Here is a 20809-nt window from a genome sequence, read left to right on the forward strand (position 1 = left end):
TTCTATCAGATGTAGAGTTGGTAAAGCTCTTTTTCAACCTGTGGGTTGCCGTTTTGTCCTATTGATAGTGTCCTTTGCCTTGCAGAAGCAAATTTTATGAGGTCCCATTTGTCAGTTGTTGATCATTCAGCCTGAGCCATTGGTGCTCTATTCAGGAAATTTTCTCCTGTGTTCAAGGATCTTTCCTACTTTCTCTTCTATTACATTCAGTGTATCTGGTTTTATGTGAAGGTCCTTGATCCACTTGAACTTGAGCTTTGTACAAGAAAATAAGAATGGATCAATTTGCATTCTTCTGCATGCTAACTACCAGTTGAACCAGCACTGTTAGTTGAAAATGCTTTCTTTTTTCCACAAAGAAATTTTGGCTTCTTTGTCAAAGACCAAGAGACCATAGGTGTATGGGTTCATTTCTGAGTCTTCAATTCTATTCCATTGATCCACCTGTCTGACACTGTACCAATTTCATATGGTTTTTATCACTATTTCTCTGTAGTACAGCTTGAGGTCAGGGATGGTGATTCCCCTGGAAGTTCTTTTATTGTTGAAAATTGTTTTCATTATCCTGGAATAACAAAAAACAAAGTTGAGAACTGCTAGTGTAGAGAATCTGTCCAAATTGTTTATGAAGGCACTCAGTGCTTTGAGTCTTCCTCTTAGCACTGCTTTCATTATGTCCCATATGTTTTGGTATGTGGTGCCTTCATTTTAAATTCTAAAACATCTTTAAATTCTTTATTTCTTCCTTGACCAATTTATCATTGAATAGAGAGTTGTTCAGTTTCCATGAGTATGTGGGCTTTCTGCTGTTATTGTTGTTATTGAAGACCAGTCTTAGTCTATGGTGATCTGATAGAATGCATGAGATTCTTTTAATCTTCTTATACCTGTTGAGGCTTGTTTTGTGTTGGATTATGATTGATTTTGGAGAAGGTACCATGAGGTGCTGAGAAGAAGGTATATTCTTTTGTTTTAGGGTGAAATGTTTTTTATATATATACATATATATATATATATGTGTGTGTGTGTGTGTGTATACATATATATATGTATGTGTGTGTGTGTATATATATATATATATATATATATATGTTAAATCCATTTGGTTCATAACTTCTGTTAGTTTCACTGTGTTTCTGTTTAGTTTCTGTTTCCATGATCTGTTCATTAGTGAGAGTGAGGTGTTGAAATCTCCTACCACTATTGTGTGAGGTTCAATGTGTGCTTTGAGTATCAGTAATGTTTCACTTACAAATGTGGGTGACCTTCCATTTGGGGTGCAGATGTTCAGAATTGAGAGATCATCCTAGTGGATTTTTCCTTTGATGAATATGAAATGTCCTTCCTTGTCTCTTTTGATAACTTTTGGTTGAAGGTCTATTTTATTGGATATTAGAATGGCTACTCCAGCTTGTTCCTTGGGACCACTTGCTTCAATTTTTTTTCCAGATTTTTATGCTGAGATAGATTTGTCTTTGTCACTGAGGTGTTTCCTGTATGCAGCAAAATTTTTGGGTCTTGTTTAAGTATCCAGTCTGTTAGCCTATGTCTTTTTATTGGGGGATTGAGTCCATTGATGCTAAGAAATATTAAAGACAAATTATTGCTGGTTCCTGTTATTTTTGTTGTTAGAGGTGGTATGATGTTTGTGTGGTTCTCTTATTTTGGGATTGTTGTGAGATAATTAATTTCTTGTTTTTTCTTGGGTATAGTTTATTTCCTTTTATTGGAGTTTTTCTTCTATTATCCTCTGTACAGATAGAATAGTGCAAATATATTTTTAAAATTTGGTTTTATCATGCAATATCTTGGTTTCCCTATCTATGATGATTGAGAGTTTTGCTAGCTATAGTAGTTTGACCTGGCATTTGTGTTCTCTTAGGATCTGCATAACATCTGTCCAAGATCTACTGGTATTTAGGGTCTCTGTTTAGAAATCTGGTGTAATTCTGATAGGTCTGCTTTTATATGTTAGTTGGCCTTTTTCCTACTACTTTTAATATTTTTTCCTTTGTTCTGTGTATTTAGTCTTTTGATTATTTTGTAATTGGTGGAACTCTTTTCTGATCCAATCTATTTGGTGTTCTGTAGGCTTCTTGTACATGTATGGTCATCTCTTTCTTTAGGTTGGGGGAGTTTTCTTCAATGATTTTGTTGAAGATATTTTCTGTTCCTTCGAATTGGCTTTCTTCTATTCTTATCATTCTTAGTTAGGTTTGGTCTTTTCATTGTGTCCTGAATTTCCTAGATGTTTTGGGTTAGGAGCTTTTAGCACTTTGTATTTTTTTTTGTTGTGTCAATATCTTCTGTGACATCTTCTATGACTGAGATTCTCTCTTCTACCTTCTACCTCTTGTATTATGTTGGTGATCCTTGGATCTGTAACACCTGGTCTCTTTCCTAGGTTTTCCATGTCCAGGGTTGCCTCCCTTTGTGATTTCTCTATTGTTTCTATTTTCAATTTTAGATCATGAATGGTTTTGTTCAATTCCTTTACTGTTTGAATGTGTTTTCCTGTAGTTCTTTAAGGGACTTATGTGTTTCCTCTTTAGGAGCTTCTATCTGTTTACCTGGGTTCTCCTGTATTTCTTTAATGGAGTTATTTATCTCTCCCTTAAGGTCCTATATCATCTTCATGAGATGGGGGTTTTAGGTCAGAATCTTGCTTTTCAGGTGTGTTAGGGTATGCAGGGCTTGCTGTTATGTGAGAATTGGTTTCTGATAGTACTAAGTGGCATTGGTTCCCATTGCTTATGTTATTACAGTTGCCTCTCGACATCTGGTTATCTCTGGTGTTAACTGGCCTTGCTGTCTCTAACTGGAGCCTGTCCCTCCTGTTAGCCTGGTTATGATGGACATGCTCAAGTCAGGCTGCCTCTAGGTGTGGGAGATGATCTGGAGCCTTGACACCTGATCTGTGAGCCTGTAGGCCTTGACAACTGATCTATGAGCCTGTAGGCCTTGTTGTCAAGGACCTCCTGGGAGTCTAGCTGTCTCCGGGTCTGGGCTGGAGTGGGTGGGGAGATGCAGCACAAAAACTGCCCCCAGGTACAGTTGTAGACTGGAAGGAATGTGTATTTCCAGCAGGGCAGATAAGTCCTGCATCTGCTGGGCCCCATAGGGGTCCCAGTTAGGCCAGGTATTGGGATGGGGTGGAGGGCTCACCCGTGAACCTGGCTATGATGGATCTCCTGGGAATCAAGCTGTCTTTGGGTGTGGTAGGGGGGTCTGGAGCACCAGATCTTCCCCAGGCAGAGTTGCAGACCCCAGGTAACATTTTTTAATGATTACCATGTACAAGGCAATAAGCTAACCTTTTTACATGAATCTTCTCAACCAAAGTGTCATTATAATCCAATTAAAAAGCACTATTATTAGGTCCATGTTGCACATCAAAATTTTGGCTTAGCAAAGATAATTAATTTGCCCAAGATGCACAGCTTGTACAATACCGGGCATATGCCAATTAACTAAATGCTGTCTATGTTCTATTTTACATTCTATAAAGATTTGGAGTAGATCAATATAATCAATGTTTTTCAAGCCAGCTCCTCATTAACACCACCCAGCATCCTTCAAGTTTGGAGTTGTACTCAAAGGTTTTCTATATGTCAAGTTAAAGGATGTCTTCGAATCAATAGATATCTGATAGCTCTGGGGGTCAGGGGAGACAGAACAACCACTTGAAGGAGTCAGTCAGACCACTGGGTCACAGACACAATGGTCAAGTAACTCTAAGACACTCAATAGTATCATTTACTTGTATATTGACTGCCATATCAGCTAACCCCCAAATGGCTTGACTCTCTAGATATGTATTGCTAGCAGTTGGAAAAGTGAAAAATTAAGTGATTATTTCTTTGAATTACTAAATAATATTTAAATGTTTACTTGGGCAAGGAAAATTCTACCACTAATTTGAATAAAACCACTGTAATAGACTGGAAAGTTCCTTCCAAGGAAACTAGAATGAAATGATTTATGCATGGCAAGAACTGGGTAAATGTTTGCAGATCATTCAGTCCAATGCTTCTCAATCCTGCCACAAATCACATAGAGAAGCTGCTACACAGAGCCAGCATCAGACTCCATGGGACAACATTCAATTTCATCGATTTGGGATAATGTTTTGGCATTGGTAGTTTTTGCCACTCCATGGGGGATTTTCAAGCACTGTGAGGAACAAATGATTTAACCCAGCCCCTCAACACCTAAGTAATGGCTTGCCCGAGGCCACTTAGCCTGTTGTAGACAAGACAGTGATATCCCCATCTCTAATTTCCATTGATTTGCCTTGAAACTATGGCTTCTTTTCACACATATCCAGGAAATCCCACTAGAAGAAAAGCACTATCTGTAAAATTTAAGAAAATCATGCAAGACTACAAACATATGCATTAATTCAATGCATAAAGGAGACACATGTGAGCAAAGTACAATGATATATGTGTGTGAAGATACAATAATGAAACTCAGTTTTTCATATGCTAGCTTAAAATTTTAATAAAAATGTGAAAACAGACAATGCAAGCATAGCACATTAGTTCTCTTTAATGAGTCTGTATATTAATTTTAATTGTGGTCTGTTTCGCTAGCTTCAGTTATGTACACCAAAGGCAAGGTGATGGTCCAAATGCAGACAAACATGCTATGCCTTTGAACACACAGCTTTCCATGTTCAGCAGTATGCAGTAAAAACCTTTGCAGTCAATGAGCTGATCCTAATTGTACTCATTTCCCAACTCCTCACTCTGATTGTCTCCTGAGAGACTGAATGTGTTACGTACACACAGTCTAAAGCCCAAAATAATGAAAACGAAGAACTTTCATGGAATTCAGAACTATCAGGTGTCCGGATGAGTGTGAGATTTTGATAGTGAACAACAGGAAGAGACAGAATAAGTCAATGTATTTTATCAGTTTCTGGTCGTGAAGACAGTGATCTTCACCAAATCTGGCTTAGAACACATGTTTTAGCCAACTGAAATAAATATTTTCCACTACAAGGTAAAGGCAACAAACTATGAGTAGCTGGACCCTACATTAGCTACGTAATCTTTAGTCAGATATACGAAAATAGGTCAGTTTCGAAGAAAAAACAAATTAAGAATGTTAAAAACAGTAAAACCAAATGTTTATTTTTACTTTCCAGAAACACAAATTCGCAGACCACAGGCCCAATGAACCATGCAAAGGCCTAATTTAAAATGTTATCTATATGTGGAAAGAGTTTCCTGTACAGGATTAGAAACCAGTACATTCAGTAAAAAAGATTGCTTACTCTGACTTATTGGGACCATGACAGAGGAAGTGGCTAGCTAATATATATATATATATATATATATATATATATATATATATATATATATTCTGTTGCTAAAATATATATATATATTCTGTTGCTGTAAATGAAGCTAAAAGAAAGCTCAAGCTCTATGCTCAGAAAGTTAGATCCTTCCCAACCCTACATAGGAAAAGGCACACCTCTGTGGGGGACCAGATACCATAGGCACCATATTTCCTCAAGGGACTACATGAAAGCTCTTGTATTGGTATGGTTATAAGAATAGACAGAGAATGCCAAGTTAATAATCCTGGATTGAAAACAGAGACAACATGTGCAGGCTCTACAGAAGCTCAACAGCTGGCATCAGAGGTGCCAGCATCAGGCAGTACACAGTGGAAGACAGGAACCCTCTTTGGAGAACCTGCTCAAGATACTCCATTATACAGTCTTCTTCAAAGAACCTGGGCAAGGACCTGGAACTAGAGACAGAATGGCAGTGCTGGATCCAGGAGAAAACCTAACTATCAGAGGAATGTAGCCTAAGGACCAGAGCCTTCTCCACCCAAGAACAGCGAGGGTGTGAGACTTTTAAATCTATATTCCACAAATCCAGAGCATGAACACCCAAAACAAGGTCGATGCCTGTAAGACGATTAATATCAGAGTTCTCAGTGATTCCAACCTACAGGAGCCAGAACTACTGCTCATAAAAGACCTCTCAAAAGTGATAAAAGTATTCCCTGAATATCATTAAAATGATTGCCTATTACATTTGTGTAGGAAACGTTATCAACCAATAATTTTGTGTCATTGAAGTCACTTGAGTGTAATGCAACTTTGTTTCAGTCCTCATTTAATTCAGATCTTCTGGAACAGTGGCTGGAAAACAATGGTTGTCTGGGTAGGTATCTTTAAAGTGTCCTTTCTGCCTGAGTCCCTGCCTCTCATTGAGTTAGAAATTGACTTTCCTAGGCTCTTGCTAGGAACATCTAAAACATTCTTGATTTACATGGGAACACTCTCTCCACACACAATTTCATGCAGTGATTTTTGTTCAACATGTAAGCATAGCAAATCTCTCTGTGTGCCAGGCATGCCTTATCTCCACTCTGCTTAGATGCCAGACAGTGCAAGTGCTACAGGTATAACACAAACAAGATATCTGTCCTGATAGATTAAAAACCAAGAAAAGTGATTAAAAAAAATAAATAAATAGAATGCGGTAGATTCCATAATAAGAAAAGTATGTGCCCTGGAGTAGTATCTGAAAAGATGCTGACTATTCAAGGTGGGATCTAGAAGAAATAACAAACCAACAATGAAAACATAGGAAGGCTTGAGAGACTGCTCAACAGTCAGGAGCACTTGTTCTTACAGAGACAACATGTGCAGGCTCTACAGCAGCTCAACAGTTGGCATCAGAGGTTTGATTCCCAGCACCCATATGGAGGCTTACAACTGTGTGTGTGTGTGTGTGCGTGCGTGCGTGTGTATTACATAAACAAACCTTTAAGAAATGTTTTTACCATCACCCATATGGATTCACAGAGACTGAAACACCAACCAGGGAGCCTGCATGGGACTGTTGTAAGCCCTGCACATATGTTACAGTTGTATAGTTTGATCTTCTTGTGAGACTCTTAACAGCAGGAATGGGAGCTGTCTCTGACTCTGTTACCTGCCTTTGAGACCCTTTCCTGCCTTGAGACCCTTTCCCGCTAGGGTTGCCTTGTCTAGCCTTAAAAGAAGAGGAAGTGCCTAGACTTACTGCAACTTGATATGCCATGGCTGGCTGATATCCATCAAAGCAGGCCATTTTCTGAAGAGAAACAGAGGAGGAGTGGATATGGAAGAGAGGAATGGGAGAAGAGGAAAGAGGGGAAACTGCAGTTGGGATGTAAAACAAATAAAATAAAATGCTTTTTATTTTAAAGAATAGGAAAAGTAAGTTGATGACCAGTGCACATGTTATAATTTCTCACCATCTTGTTAACAACCATAATGATAGAACCGTGTAAATTTAAACATAAATCTCTTCCAGACAAACTATGCACCCAAATACAAAACATTTGAACTAACAGAAATGCCCAATAGGCTAAATGGAAGGAAGTGCATGTTATCCACATTACTCTCAAGAGTAAAGTGGTTTCTATTCTAGGATTGTCAAATCTGTCCCATGTCAATAATATTTCTTCTCTACTCCTTTTGATAGCTAAGTAAGTCAGTTTTCCATCTCCATGACAAATGTTAGGAAAGCCAGCTTATGAAGAAGAGAGGTTTAAGGTCAAGTATGGTAGTATGCACTTGTATTCCCAGCACACAGGAGGCAGACGTAGAGGAATGATCTAGAGTCTGAGGCCAGACTGGTCTACATAACAAGTTCCAGGAAAGTCAGTTATATAGCTAGAACTTTTCTCAAAAACAGAAAATAGAAAAGAAGAGAAGGCAAAGAAGGAGAAGGAAGAGAAAGGGAAGAGGAAAAATGGAGGCAGCTAAAAATAATAATAATAATAATAATAATAATAATATCCCTTGTTCATCCTTATTCATATTGTTTCTCTGTCCCTTTACTTTTTGAAAAAACACTATATATTTGCCATAATCTCTTCTTCCTCCTTTTCCTCCTCCTCCTCCTTATCCTCATCCTCCTCTTCCTCCTCCTTTCTCATCCCTCCTCTCTCCACTTGGAACAGCTCTTTCCCCATCATTCTTAAGAAATGGCTCTTGCCAAAATCAGCAATTGCATCTGGTTTTCCAAAGACAGTTGATTGTTCTCAGTCCACATCTTTTTATTCACTGTTCAAGGTTTATTTGATGTTTTCATTGGCATGACATGTAGGTGGTTGATTGCATCATCCATATGCAGATCTTACTTTTCACATAGTATTGCAATATACACTACAGACATACACATATATATTATGATATCCTGTATAACATTTGTATGCAATCTATGCATAATGGACTTACACACTGGAGCCAGGTTATGACAACTGGGAACTCATTGGCCTAGGCATGTTTGGTGAGTGGGCACAGCACAACAGTGAAGCAGGCTCACAGGGAGATTGAAGCCTGCACATAGTTGACAGTATGTCTTGGAGACAGTGCGACTGTCACATTAACCACTTTACCATTACACAAGTATCACTTAGCAGCAGGGTAGAGCTATGGGAACTGAGATTGTCCTCAGACCACCTTAACACAACTTTACTAACCACAGCTCAAATGAGGAGACACTGTGTGGTCTCCATAGAAACCAAGCTGCAGCCTGGACAGTGAAGACTTTAGAACTGCAGCTCCTTCTGGATCCTTCAGAGGATATCTGCACTCTTCTTCAGGTGGGCCTCTTCTTCAGGAGTCAGAGTCCCTTAACAACATCTGAGATTTCATTTTGGCCCAGGATACAAGGGACACAGAAGAATAGATCACCCTAAATCATGGTGGAAATGAGATGTAACCTAAAGTTCTTCATTATGTTCTTGGCCACATCTGTCAGAGGGATGCTAACAGCCCAGAATGTATAACTTTCAGTTTGATCACCCCATAAGCACTGTCAAGAACCTGCTTGTGAGTCCTCTTTCCACTGACCCTTGTCTGCATCAGTGCCAAGTTCTTGGTTCAGAGTCTTCAACTAGACACTGGCAACATGCACACCACTGCAGATGCACACATCATGCTCTCCCAGGACCCACCCATGACAGCTCAGTGGGTGAACTCCCAGCCTTTCTCCCATCAGGTAACAGAACCAAGCTGACTCCAGATTGTAATCATTTCCAATAACTGGGCTTTTGGGAAAGCCACTTGTTTTCTAACCCACATAGGTCAAGAGATCCACTGGATTTGAGACAATAAGCAGCTTGCAGTGTGGACTGTACTTCACAACATTGAGAATGAAGGACTTGAAGATGTTCACTTTTCATGGGACCAAATTGAGCAATCTCTCTCCCTCTTGCTGATGGGTCCCCACTGTGATAATGACCAGCTTGGGCTTTGCAGTAACACTATACTCTTTAATGGAGATAATTTTTGGTGTTCTGAGGAAAAGGCTGGAGATCCATCATCTCACCCTTCACCTTGCCTTCCATGATATCAACAAGGGAAAGCTCGTCTGCCAAATCCTTCATTAAAATACTGATGGCATAATTGTGTCATCAGCACCAACCTCAATAACCATAATCTTGTTCTGTGACCCTCCTGCAGCTAAGAGCTGGTTCTTTCAGACCTCACCTTGCCACAAATAGACACATCTTTCTCTAAGCTCCGGCAAATAACCACGCCTCTGTCCAACCTCCTGCTAATAGCCACGCCTCTCTCCAAGTTTCTGTTATATAAGTCCCACCTCCAGAGACTGAAGGTGAAGATGCGGATTGGGCCATGAGTTGCTGACAGACTGGGAGAGGGGTTTTTCTCTACCTACCTGCTTGTAACAAAGGGAGTTGAATAATGATGGAGGACTGAAAGTACACCATGCCTCAGTCTCATGTTTTAACCCCGAGAGGTTCTGACAGTACCTGACTAACACAGATGTAGAGGCTCACAGCCATCCATCGAACTGAATACAGGGTCCCCAGTGAAGGAGTTAAGAGAAAGGACCAATGGAGCTGAGGGGTTTGCAGCCCCTTAGGACTAACAACAATATGAATTAAGTAGTACCCTCAGAGCTCCCAGGGTCTCAACCACCAACCAAGGACTGCACATGGAGGGATCTGATTGTTCTGGCAGCATGTGTATGGTAGAGGACTGCAGGTTCGATCAGCAATAGGAGGAGAGGGCCTCGGCCTTGTGAAGGTTCTGTGCCCCAGTGTAGGGGAATGCCAGGGCCAAAAAGTGGGAGAGTGCGGGGTGACAGGCATGGGGAAGTGGGAGGCAACAGGGATTTGTTTTTGTTTGTTTGTTTGTTTTTTGGAGGGGAAACCGGGAATGGAGAAAGTTACATGTAAATAAAGAAAATATCAAAAAAAATAATAATAATAATAATATCTGATGCCCTCTTCTGGTGTGTCTGAAGACAGCTACAGTGTACTTAAATATAATAATAAATAAATCTTTAAACAAACAAAAAAAAATCTAAAAAAAAAAAAAAAGAAAGATAAGCTCTGTGTTCACCTCCCAAAATGTCCTATGGCATTTGTTCTAATGAAGTTAAGAGGGGCCTTTTTAATGAATCCATGTGTTAGATAACAGGCAACCTTGACATTTATTAAGCAATTTCTTACACTCTGAGATGGATTAATTTTTCATGAAGACAAATACTGACCAATGTGCTAAATAAGAAAGATTGTCTCATAAACATATAACACATATGGGGAGCATGGGGATAGGCTACCCCACAGGGGAGAGCTGGACACAGACCACAGCCATCCATGCGTGCAGCAACACCAATGGCTCTTGCCATCCATTGGGTCCTATGTTAACTCAAATAGTTCTCCTTGTATGAAATAATAGAAACTGGTGAACTTTCTAGTAAGGGGAAAAAATGACACATAATCCTAATAACAGATTCCTCACTAGATCCTTTGCTCTCCCAAATAATTTTTACATTTTCCATATCTTCCATATCTTCATACAACTTTAAAAATGACAAGTTAGATGCAAAGAAGGAGATTTTAAAAATTCTAAACCACATTGAAAAGATCTTAACTTGCAGTCACAATCTGATCTACCCAATCTGAATCAAGCACTCCTTTTTCTACTGGGCTGGGCTGTTGAAGAAGAGAAATTGCAAATAGAGGTGATTGAGGCATACTCCCTTTTCCCCACTCTGAGAAGAATCAGAGTAGCACATACATACACAACAGCACACTTTACCTTGCATTATCCTAAATATCCTAACATGGAACAGAATTGTTAGGGAATACCACCAAGATCTGTTGAGGCCTAACAAGCCAATCTGCAGTAACCTTCCCAACTCCCCAAGCACTGCTCATTTTAAGTTTAAGATTCTCTCAGTCATCCTGTCTGTCACCTTTCCTACCTGGAAGTTCAACCCATCATCATGCACTATATATGTGGATTGCAATAACTTTTTAGACCTACCTATGTTATTATTCTGGCCACCTCCAAGGTGTCCTGTTCGCTGTAGGTGGAGTAAGCTTGTAAAATCACAAGTCTACTTATAGATTCTCCTACACCGAGCACTCCAGGGATTTCATTAGTTTTATGATGCCCTGAATTCCTTAAATTAGGTGATCATGTCTGACTTGATCTGTCTTGACTCTCCATCCTAACACTACCCCATCCTATTCTCTTCTTGCTCTGGTCTTTAATGTTTTTAAATTATCACTTGCTCTCTATACTTCCTGATTTTCCCATTGTGATTTTCTTTGCTAAAATGTCGCAGCTCCACCCTGCCTTCATATATTATCAGAACTATCTCTTAGACAGGAAAGAATTCCTTGCTTTGTCACACACAATCAACTCCCTTTATAAACCTTCACCACAACTCACAACTTGTATCTATTGTGTAGATATTTATTTATTATCTAACTCCCACTTCTACCCTGAATTATCAGAACTATGTTGGCAAGGACAGTGTCTGTTTTACTTACTTTTATATACTCTTAATCTAACATTATCTGACAAACTGTAGAATATACACACACACAAATATATATATATATATACATTAATGTATATATACAAAACATTAATTAGTAAATGAATAAATGGATACCAAAATAAAGATTGAATAAACAAGGTAGCATTGGAAGTTAACAGTGATGGTGAATTATAATTGTGATCATCAGAAATAGTTGGGGATGGGCACCCAGGCTCTGAGAACAGTCCAAATTAAAGACATACAAAGAAAAAAAGTCATAGAAAACAACATGGTAGCACCAAGAATCCATACTTTCTGGGATATGTGCACAGTATGATGTAACATCAATCCAGAGAAAGGTAGATCCATCAAAAAGACCCCAGAATGCAGGGAGAAGATGAATGCTTTATTACACAGTAAACTGTTGTATTGAGAACAAGAGGTGTTCCATGCCAAGTTGAATTTACGAAGATTTCTGATTCTTGCTAAAGAGTGCGAAGCACTTAACACCTTATGCTAATATCATCAGAGAAAAGGAAGTTGCTCGGGTATCACCTATGGTAGCGTGCATTATACACTGAACTCTGCCCCCAGCCCTATGTCATTTTTAAAAATTACTGCTGCCATCTATTTAAAAAATAATAAAAGGGGAGCCGGGCAGTGGTGGTGCACGCCTTTAATCCTAGCATCTGGGAGGCAGAGGCAGGCAGATTTCTGAGTTCAAGGCCAGCCTGGTCTACAGAGTGAGTTCCAGGACAGCCAGAACTACACAGAGAAACCCTATCTCGAAAATAAGAAGAAGAAGGAGGAGGAAGAGAAGGAGGAGGAGGAGGAGGAGGACGAGGACGAGAAGGAAGAGGAGGAGGAGGAGGAGGAGGAAGGGGAGGAGGAGGAGGAGGAGGAGGAGAAGAAGAAAAGGACTAGAGAGATGGCTCAAATACAGATGTAGAGGCTCACAGCCATACATTGTACAGTGTCCCCAATGAAGGAGTTAGAGAAAGGACCAATGGAGCTGAAGGGTTTGCAGACCCTTAGGAAGAACAACAATATGAACTAACTAGCACCCTCAGAGCTCCCAGGGACTCAACCACCAACCAAGGAGTATACATGGTAGAACTGATTGTTCGGGCAGCATGTGTATAGTAGAAGACTGCAAAATCAATCATCAATGGAAGGAGAGGTCCTTGGTCCTGTGAAGGTTCTGTGCCCCAGTGTAGAGAAATGCCAGGGTCAATAAGTGGAAGAGGGTGGGGTGGCAAGCATGAGGAAGGGAGCCAATAGGGGTTTCTTCTTGTTGTTTTTGTTTGTTTGCTCCTGGGAGGGGAAACTGGAAAAAGAAAAATCATATGACATGTAAATAAAGAAAATATCTATTTTTTTAAAAAAAAAGAACAATAGGAGTTCTTCCGGAGGACATAGATTTGATTCCCAACAACCACACTACTGCTCCAACCATCTGAACTCCAATTCTAAGAGATTGACTCCCTGTTCTGGCCTCTGTGGGTACTGCAAGCATGACACACAGACATATGCAAGCAAAATACTCATAAATATAAATAAGAATGAATAAATCTTTAAAGATAAAAATAAAATGTAATGAATATTTTGGACATACCTTGTTATAAAGTAAACCATTTAGATTCCTTGATAAGGAGAGCAAATTAATTCATAACACAAAATCACCCCAAGCTCATGCTTCGAAAAATTAAGAAAACTGGCTGAGGGCATGTTTGTGAAAAAGATTACCCAACTCATCCTTCCTTCAAATAGAGGTCTAGGTCTCTAAAAAGAGAAAAATAGAGCAATGCCTTTTAAACTTTATTTATGACCCTATTTTAATTAAGAAATTTTATATGATCCCAAATATATAGGTAAAATATATAGCTATACAAATTACTGGTAGTGTTAGGCAAATTAGGTCAATCTCATTGTTTTAATTTGTCTTATTTTCTCACAGTTATTAAAACTGATATGTGTACAGATGTGTTTTAATTACACATCTGTAATTAAGGAAAACAAAACAAAACAAAACAAAAAACAAAAACATTGTGGAAAACAAAACAAATAAACAAGCGCCTGGCAAAGGTGACTTAAGGCAGGAAAAATTTATTTTGGCTCACAGTTCTAGAAGGACACAGTTGATCTCACAAGGAATACCAGGCAGCAGCCAGAGAAGGAAGCTGGCTGGTCACATTGTATCTATACTCAAGAAGTAAAAGGTAAAGAGAACGTGAAGCTAGGCTGCAAAGCCTCAAGGCCCACACCTAGCAAACTACTTTCTCCTGCAAAGCTCTACCTCCTAAAGGATTAGTTCTCACTGTGACCCCTTTTGGGGTCACATACAAGACATTGTGCATATCAGATATTTACATTGCAATTCATAACAGTAGCAAAATCAGAGTAATGAGGTAGCAATGAAAATAATTTTATGGAGAAGTATATTAGGGTCAACATTAGGAAGGTTGAGAAGCACTGTCCTAAAGGCTATAATCCCTTCACAAACAGTACCTGGGGGCCAAGTGCTCCAACCCATGAGTCTGTGTCTCACATTTCCCATTTAACTTACAATGAGATGATATAAAAATAGAAACAAAAATGTCCTGGGCAGGGAGGAAAGTAATGGGAGAGGAGAGAAGGGGAGAGGGGAAAGGGAGGGGGAAAAGAACAATGGCAGGGGAGACAGGGTAAGGTAGTGAGTTATGAAGGGAAGGGAATATGTTAAAAGTACATTATAGCCTTACATGAAAATGGCCTTATGGAAGCAAACCTGCATACTAATAAGATATATGATCGTATTTTTGCATAATGAACTAAATCTTGGCTGACTATTTAATATTACAGGATTAAAACATCTTCAGTATTTCTCAGAGTTGATCAATATTTTGATTTTTAAAATTATCAGTGCCAAGACTGCTGCTTCATGTTAGTCCAAAATGACAGAAAGTAGTTAAGGCCATTTCTGTTGTTAAGAATCCTGTTCTGATCCCAAGCCAAATTTTATTTAATGATTTTCTATGAAATTCAAGTCAGCAACTCTAAGATTAATTTTTCAAAAACCAGACATCTTAGTTTTCAAATGTTGAAGGCTAATAATAGAAAATATTAGCTTTAGTTTGCCATAATGGAGGTATTACATTTCCAGAAAGAATTTTGTGTGTCCAGTAGAAACACTGCAGCTCACAGCACGTAATAGTCTGAGCTGAAATATGTCTGGCAGTATTCATCAACATTGTGTGTACTAAGTAGATATGTTGTTCACAACAGCAATGATGTCATGTGTGCAATATAGGCAGGAGCTTCCAGAAAGAATTGAATTCATCACACATTGAATTCATAATACATTTAATCTTTGGTTATTGTGCAACTGGAAATCTTTTCCTGTTACCAAGTTACCAAATAACTAAATTCAGTTGTGTGACTCCATATGGAGACTTGATCAAAAGTTAAGCAAAGGTAGGAATGATGCGGAAGGGGTAGCTAAACAAAATTGATAGTGTATGAAGAAACCTTATGAAACTCCATTGGATTAATTAAATTAATTAAATTAATTAAGGTATAGCTAGTTATAAAAGAGTTTGAGGAGAAGTGCCACACATGGATGGGCAGTGCTGCTCCCACAAGACCTGAGTCATTAAATTAAAATCTCTGTGCTAGGTGTGGATTTCCTACCTATCAGCTACTAATAAGTGAGGTCCAAGAGGTGCCCAAAACAGGACAGACTATTAACATTACTCCTGCTTGTAATTAAGACCCTATTTCTGAAGACATGACATACAACACACATTGGTGTCAGGACACAGAAATTAAACTTTAACTGACCAGGAAACTCATCCTGTTGGTTAGCTTTCATGGGATGTGCCCTCCAGTGCACTAGTGGCAAAACTGTTTGGAGATAAGCAATTGCTCTTTTTATTAGATTTGATACCTGCTCCACAGGAGAGAATCAATGCCCAGAACTGCAAGCACACTTAAAATCAATGGATCGGAAAGTCAGGCTCAAAGGGAGAACCTATCAATGTTTTCATAAATGTTGTCAAAGTGCCTGAACTCTAAAGATCTGTGTTTATGTCTCTAGATTTTTGCTGCTCTCAACCTGAGTCAGACAAGCTTTCTATTGCAGTGGGTAGTAGTTAACACAGAGATTCATTATTCAAAGTGCTGGGAGCACCTCACTGTGAGTACTCAGCCTTACGACATCTATCTCACTCCCTGAGGATTAGAACACATCTCACAAGAGGAAGCAGGAAGAACATAAGGACTAGAGGATGTGGAGGAGTGCATCAAAATGTTTTCCTCTGGACCAGACATAGCTTTTGCCCAAATGATCTCATAGCATCTATGTTTAACCACATAAGATCAAGATCAAACTCTAGCATGAAGAGAGGAGATGCTTCTCAGAGTTCACCCCTAGCCAAGAGCTATTGACAGTTGATGGTTTCTGGGGAAAAGAAAGTCACCTTTCTTTAGGGAATAGCCATGGTAGGTTGTCCATGTCTCAGCTGAAAATTCCACACCCATGGGCATGGGAACAGCACTAACTGAATGGAAAAGAAAGAAAGAAAGAAAGAAAGAAAGAAAGAAAGAAAGAAAGAAAGAAAGAAAGAGGGAGAGAGAGAAGGAAAGGAAGGAAGGAAGGAAGGAAGGAAGGAAGGAAGGAAGGAAGGAAGAAGGAAGGAAGGAAGGAAGGAAGGAAGGAAGGAAGGAAGAAGAAAGAGAAGGGAAAGAAGCATCAAGAAATTAGGGGTGTGTTGGGAAAGTAAGAAGCAAGAGGTGGATATGACTAACATACATTATACACAGTATAAAATTTTCGAAGAATAAATGTTTAAAAAGAATTGTTGGGAATAGAGAATCTTCAGACTTGAAGCATCTGTTACAGATAATAGTGAAAATATAGGATCTGTGTTTATTTTGTAACAGATCTTTTAATTTGGCTCACACTTCAGACAGATGAAATACAAAATATTATTTCCTGGATAAATTGGCCATCTATAAGAAAATATCAAGAGCCCTCTAAGGAAAAGATCAAGTAAAATCACCATGTGGGTACAGCATTCAAAGGATAATCTCCAATCATCCAAACAGATTTTCCAATCCATTCTAACCTCCTTCTCACATATGGGGATTACTGGACACATGAGAGACTATCTAGTATGAATGGTGGGTACCAACATGTAAGTAATCAATTAGGAAGAACAAGTCAGAGAACATGAACTCTTTCAGGAACAAGTAGAAGAAAATAAATGTCAGTGAACTCAGAGATAAAGAGATATACTACAGCTATGAAATGACAAGAGAACACTCTTCAAAGCAAGGAGAAAGGAGGAGCTAAAATAAGACTCACTACAGAGCCAATAATAGAAACAAAGGAGGAAAGCCAGTTGTAGTGACTCATTCTTCTTGTGGATTGTCATGTTATAGTTTGTATTTTGATGCTAATTCTGCTTCCTCAGGAGGGACTGCCTGAGATGAGGAGTGAACCACTCAGGTAACTTCCTGTGAACCTTCTCCCCATTTTATCTTGTAAAATAAAGGCTAGAGCTGGAGATTGGGCAATAGAAGAGAGGTGGAGTAAAAAAGTTTTGGGGAAAGAAGGAGAGAGAGAGGTCAAGAAGGAGAAGAAGAAGGAGAGAGAGGAAGACTGAAGAGAAGGAGGTAGAAAGAAAATGAAACAGAAGCATGTGGCCTAGAGAAAGCAGAAGTTAAGGGATCTCCTAGCTGGGGAATACAGTAGTGTAGTGGTAGATCTGCCCAATCTAGGTGCTCAACTTGTATTAATATTGAGTTGTGTTTTCCTTGCACGGGCTTATTTAGGTTGGAGATTTACCGCAACACATTCCAACAATTATAGCACTCAATGCAAAGGTAGGATGATTACAAATTGGAGACCAGCTCAAGCTACCTGGTGAGTTTGGGGGCAACCTAGAAGAGCTCACCAAGAAAATAATGACAGCAGGGTGGTGGTGGTCCACGCCTTTAATTCCAGCTCTTGGGAGGCAGAGGCAGGCAGATTTCTGAGTTCAAGGCCAGCCTGGTCTACAGAGTGAGTACCAGGACAGCCAGGGCTACAGAGAAACCCTGTCTCGAAAAAGCGGAAAAAAACAAACAAACAAAAGAAAATAATGACAAATCCCATATAGGCACTATGTAGCTACCACAGCTATCTATCTAATTTGTTGCAGATGAGAACAATACCAGAACCTTTCTTCATGATGAGAAAACTGATGAATGGCAAGAAACATCTAAACATACAACTGACAACAGACTTAGAAAAATATAGAAGAGTTCCAGGTTAGGTTTTGAAAGATAAGTGTATCTGTAGAAAACCAGAAAATACACACATTCAAGTCAAAAGTATAACCGTTAAGTCTAGCCAAATTACAAGGTAGGAAGGAAAGCACTGTATTTTATACAACAGTGAATAGCCAAGCGGTCATAACAAAGCATGACTAAGTGGTACTCTCATCTGAGACATGTGATAATGGAGGAAAAGATGAATAAGGACATGAGCAAAGTGATGAAAAAGAACAAAGCTCTCATCCTCTTACTGATGAGCCAATGCACAACTAAGTCAGGAAAACCAAACTAGAGTGGGGCTGGTCCTTAGAAACATGGAGGCAAATATCACAGGAAATCACCTGAAGGGCTCATAGTAATTGCCCAGACTGAAGAGGAAGTGGAGCTCTGGGGAAACTTCTGCTTCTGTAACTAGACTTGGAAAGTCATTTGACTCTTAAACAATGTATACTTAGGACTTCGGTTTAAAAGAAAAACAGAAGCCTGAATAAGAAACTGCAGTAACTTCATTTTATATCATAGTAATGGTAAGAATAATAAAATAAGAGGAGTGTCTGTGTGACTGTGTGACTTTTTAAAATGGCTCAGATTATTCATGCTTCAGTGAAAGGGCACATGGGGATGTCCAAAGAAGAGGTCAGATTTAAGACGTTATAATTTAATATTCAAAATACAACATTTCAGCCACAAACAACTGCCTGCTGACCCAAGGTCATGGAAAACCATTTTGCATGTAATTAAAAAGCAGCATCTGCAAAAAGCCTTACTGTCCCTTGAGTTCCTTTAGAAATCTTTCTGCTTTGTTTTGTTTTTATTTTCATTGTCTATTTTTTTTTTATTTTTATTGATTCTTTGTGAGTTTCTCATCATACACCACAGTCCTACTCAACTCCCCATCCCCTGATATCTTCCCTTTGCCTTTGCAACCTCCCCCCCCAAAAATAAATAAAACACACACACACACACACACACACACACACACCAAAAACAAAGTATAGAAAACATCTTATTGTAAAAGCTGTAGTATGTCACAGTGTGTCCCACAGTATATCCCTCTGTCCACATCTTCATTTGCAAATGTTCACTGCAATGAGTCATTGGTCTGGTTCAATATCTTTAGCTTCTGCAACATCATCAATATTGGATCCTCATCTGGACTTCTGGTTATGCTGTTGCCCTGTTATGGAGATTCTCCAGCTTTAGAACAACAAAACTGGCCCTTTCACACATTCAACTGTTTGAAAAACAGAGCAGGTCTCCAAGAGAGGACACCCAAACAAAGTGAAACCCTCATATTGAGGCTGGATAAAACAACCCAATAGGAGGAAAATAATCCCAAAAGCAAGCCAAAGAGTCAGAGATACAGCTGCTCCCACTACTGGGAGTCCCAAAAACAGCAAGCTAACAGCCATAACATATATGCAGAGGACCTGGTGCAGGCCCATGTGGGCCCCATGCTTACAACTTCCATCTCTATGAGCCCATATGAACCCTGCTTAGTTGATTCAGTGGGCCATATTCTCCTGGTGTCCGCTATCCCCTGAACTCCTATAATCTTTTCTCTCCCTCTTTTGTGGGATTCCCTAAACTCTGAAGGGAGGGACCCAATAGAGACCTCCAATTTAGAATCTCTCTGCATAATATAGGACTGTTGCTCTCTGCAGCTTGCTCCCATCTGCTGCCAGAGGAAACCTCTCTGATGATGAAGACACAGCACTGATCTATGGATATGGCAGAATATTATTAGGAATCATTTCATTGTTTTTATGTATCTATTTTTTTTTTTTGCTTGCTTATTTATTTATTTTGATCAATTGTGTTTGGTTCTATACTAGGTCTCTGAGCTATCCAGTCTGCACTTCCTATTCATCCAATCAGTCTAGGGCATGGGCTCCCTCTCATGGCACGGGCCTCATTATACCCAAACATTGCACTGACACCTCTTTAGTTGGCTCTTTTCTCTTGATTGAGATTATGTCAATCTGGGCTGGGAAGATGACTTAGTAAATATTTGCATTGCAAGCATAAGGACCTGAGCTCTACCCACAGAGTCTACTTTAAAAAATAAAAATTAAAAAGCCACATCTACCTGGCTAAGTTCAAGGCAGGACCCTAGGAGATGCTACTACTGTACTTTCCTAAACCAGTATAAATCCTAACCACATGTTGAATCCTCATTATTATCCTTCTACCTATGAACTACTGTAGCTCTCACCCCTCATCCAGGAAGCCATTACAGAAATTCACAACCAGTCAATACAGAGAAGAGCTGATTGTGGACCACCCAACCCCAGTAGACACATCTCCAATGCAGTTCCCACACCTAAGGCTGAGGGGATATCATGGAAGAAAAGAAGGAAACACTGAAAGACAGAAGTAAGCTGCACCCATGACTCTCAACCATATGTTTACCTAACAAGGCATGCACAGTAACAAAATTTGTCAACACAGATGGGGGAGGGGGGAATCTCACAAGCCCTACCCATAGATTAAAAGCTACAAACGATCGATGCTAAAAGAGGAAGGATTAGTCTCTTCCATGGACAAGCCTTCTGAAAGGTTATCCAATTTGTTTATTTATTTATTTATTTATGGTCAGCCACTCTTAAATGTATGTATATGTGTAGATGAGATATATCAATAATCCTTAAAGAAGAGGCTATAAATTTGAGAGGGAGTGAGGGAGG

The 20809-nt window shown here is 39.3% G+C and overlaps 1 pseudogene; it reads right to left on the bottom strand.

The window, feature by feature from the left end:
- Positions 1-8571: 8571 nt before the first annotated feature.
- LOC116080485 lies at positions 8572-11102 on the bottom strand (annotated as a pseudogene).
- Positions 11103-20809: the final 9707 nt, after the last annotated feature.

Source organism: Mastomys coucha, unplaced genomic scaffold (assembly GCF_008632895.1).
Source record: "Mastomys coucha isolate ucsf_1 unplaced genomic scaffold, UCSF_Mcou_1 pScaffold6, whole genome shotgun sequence".
In the NCBI taxonomy this organism is placed as follows: domain Eukaryota; kingdom Metazoa; phylum Chordata; class Mammalia; order Rodentia; family Muridae; genus Mastomys; species Mastomys coucha.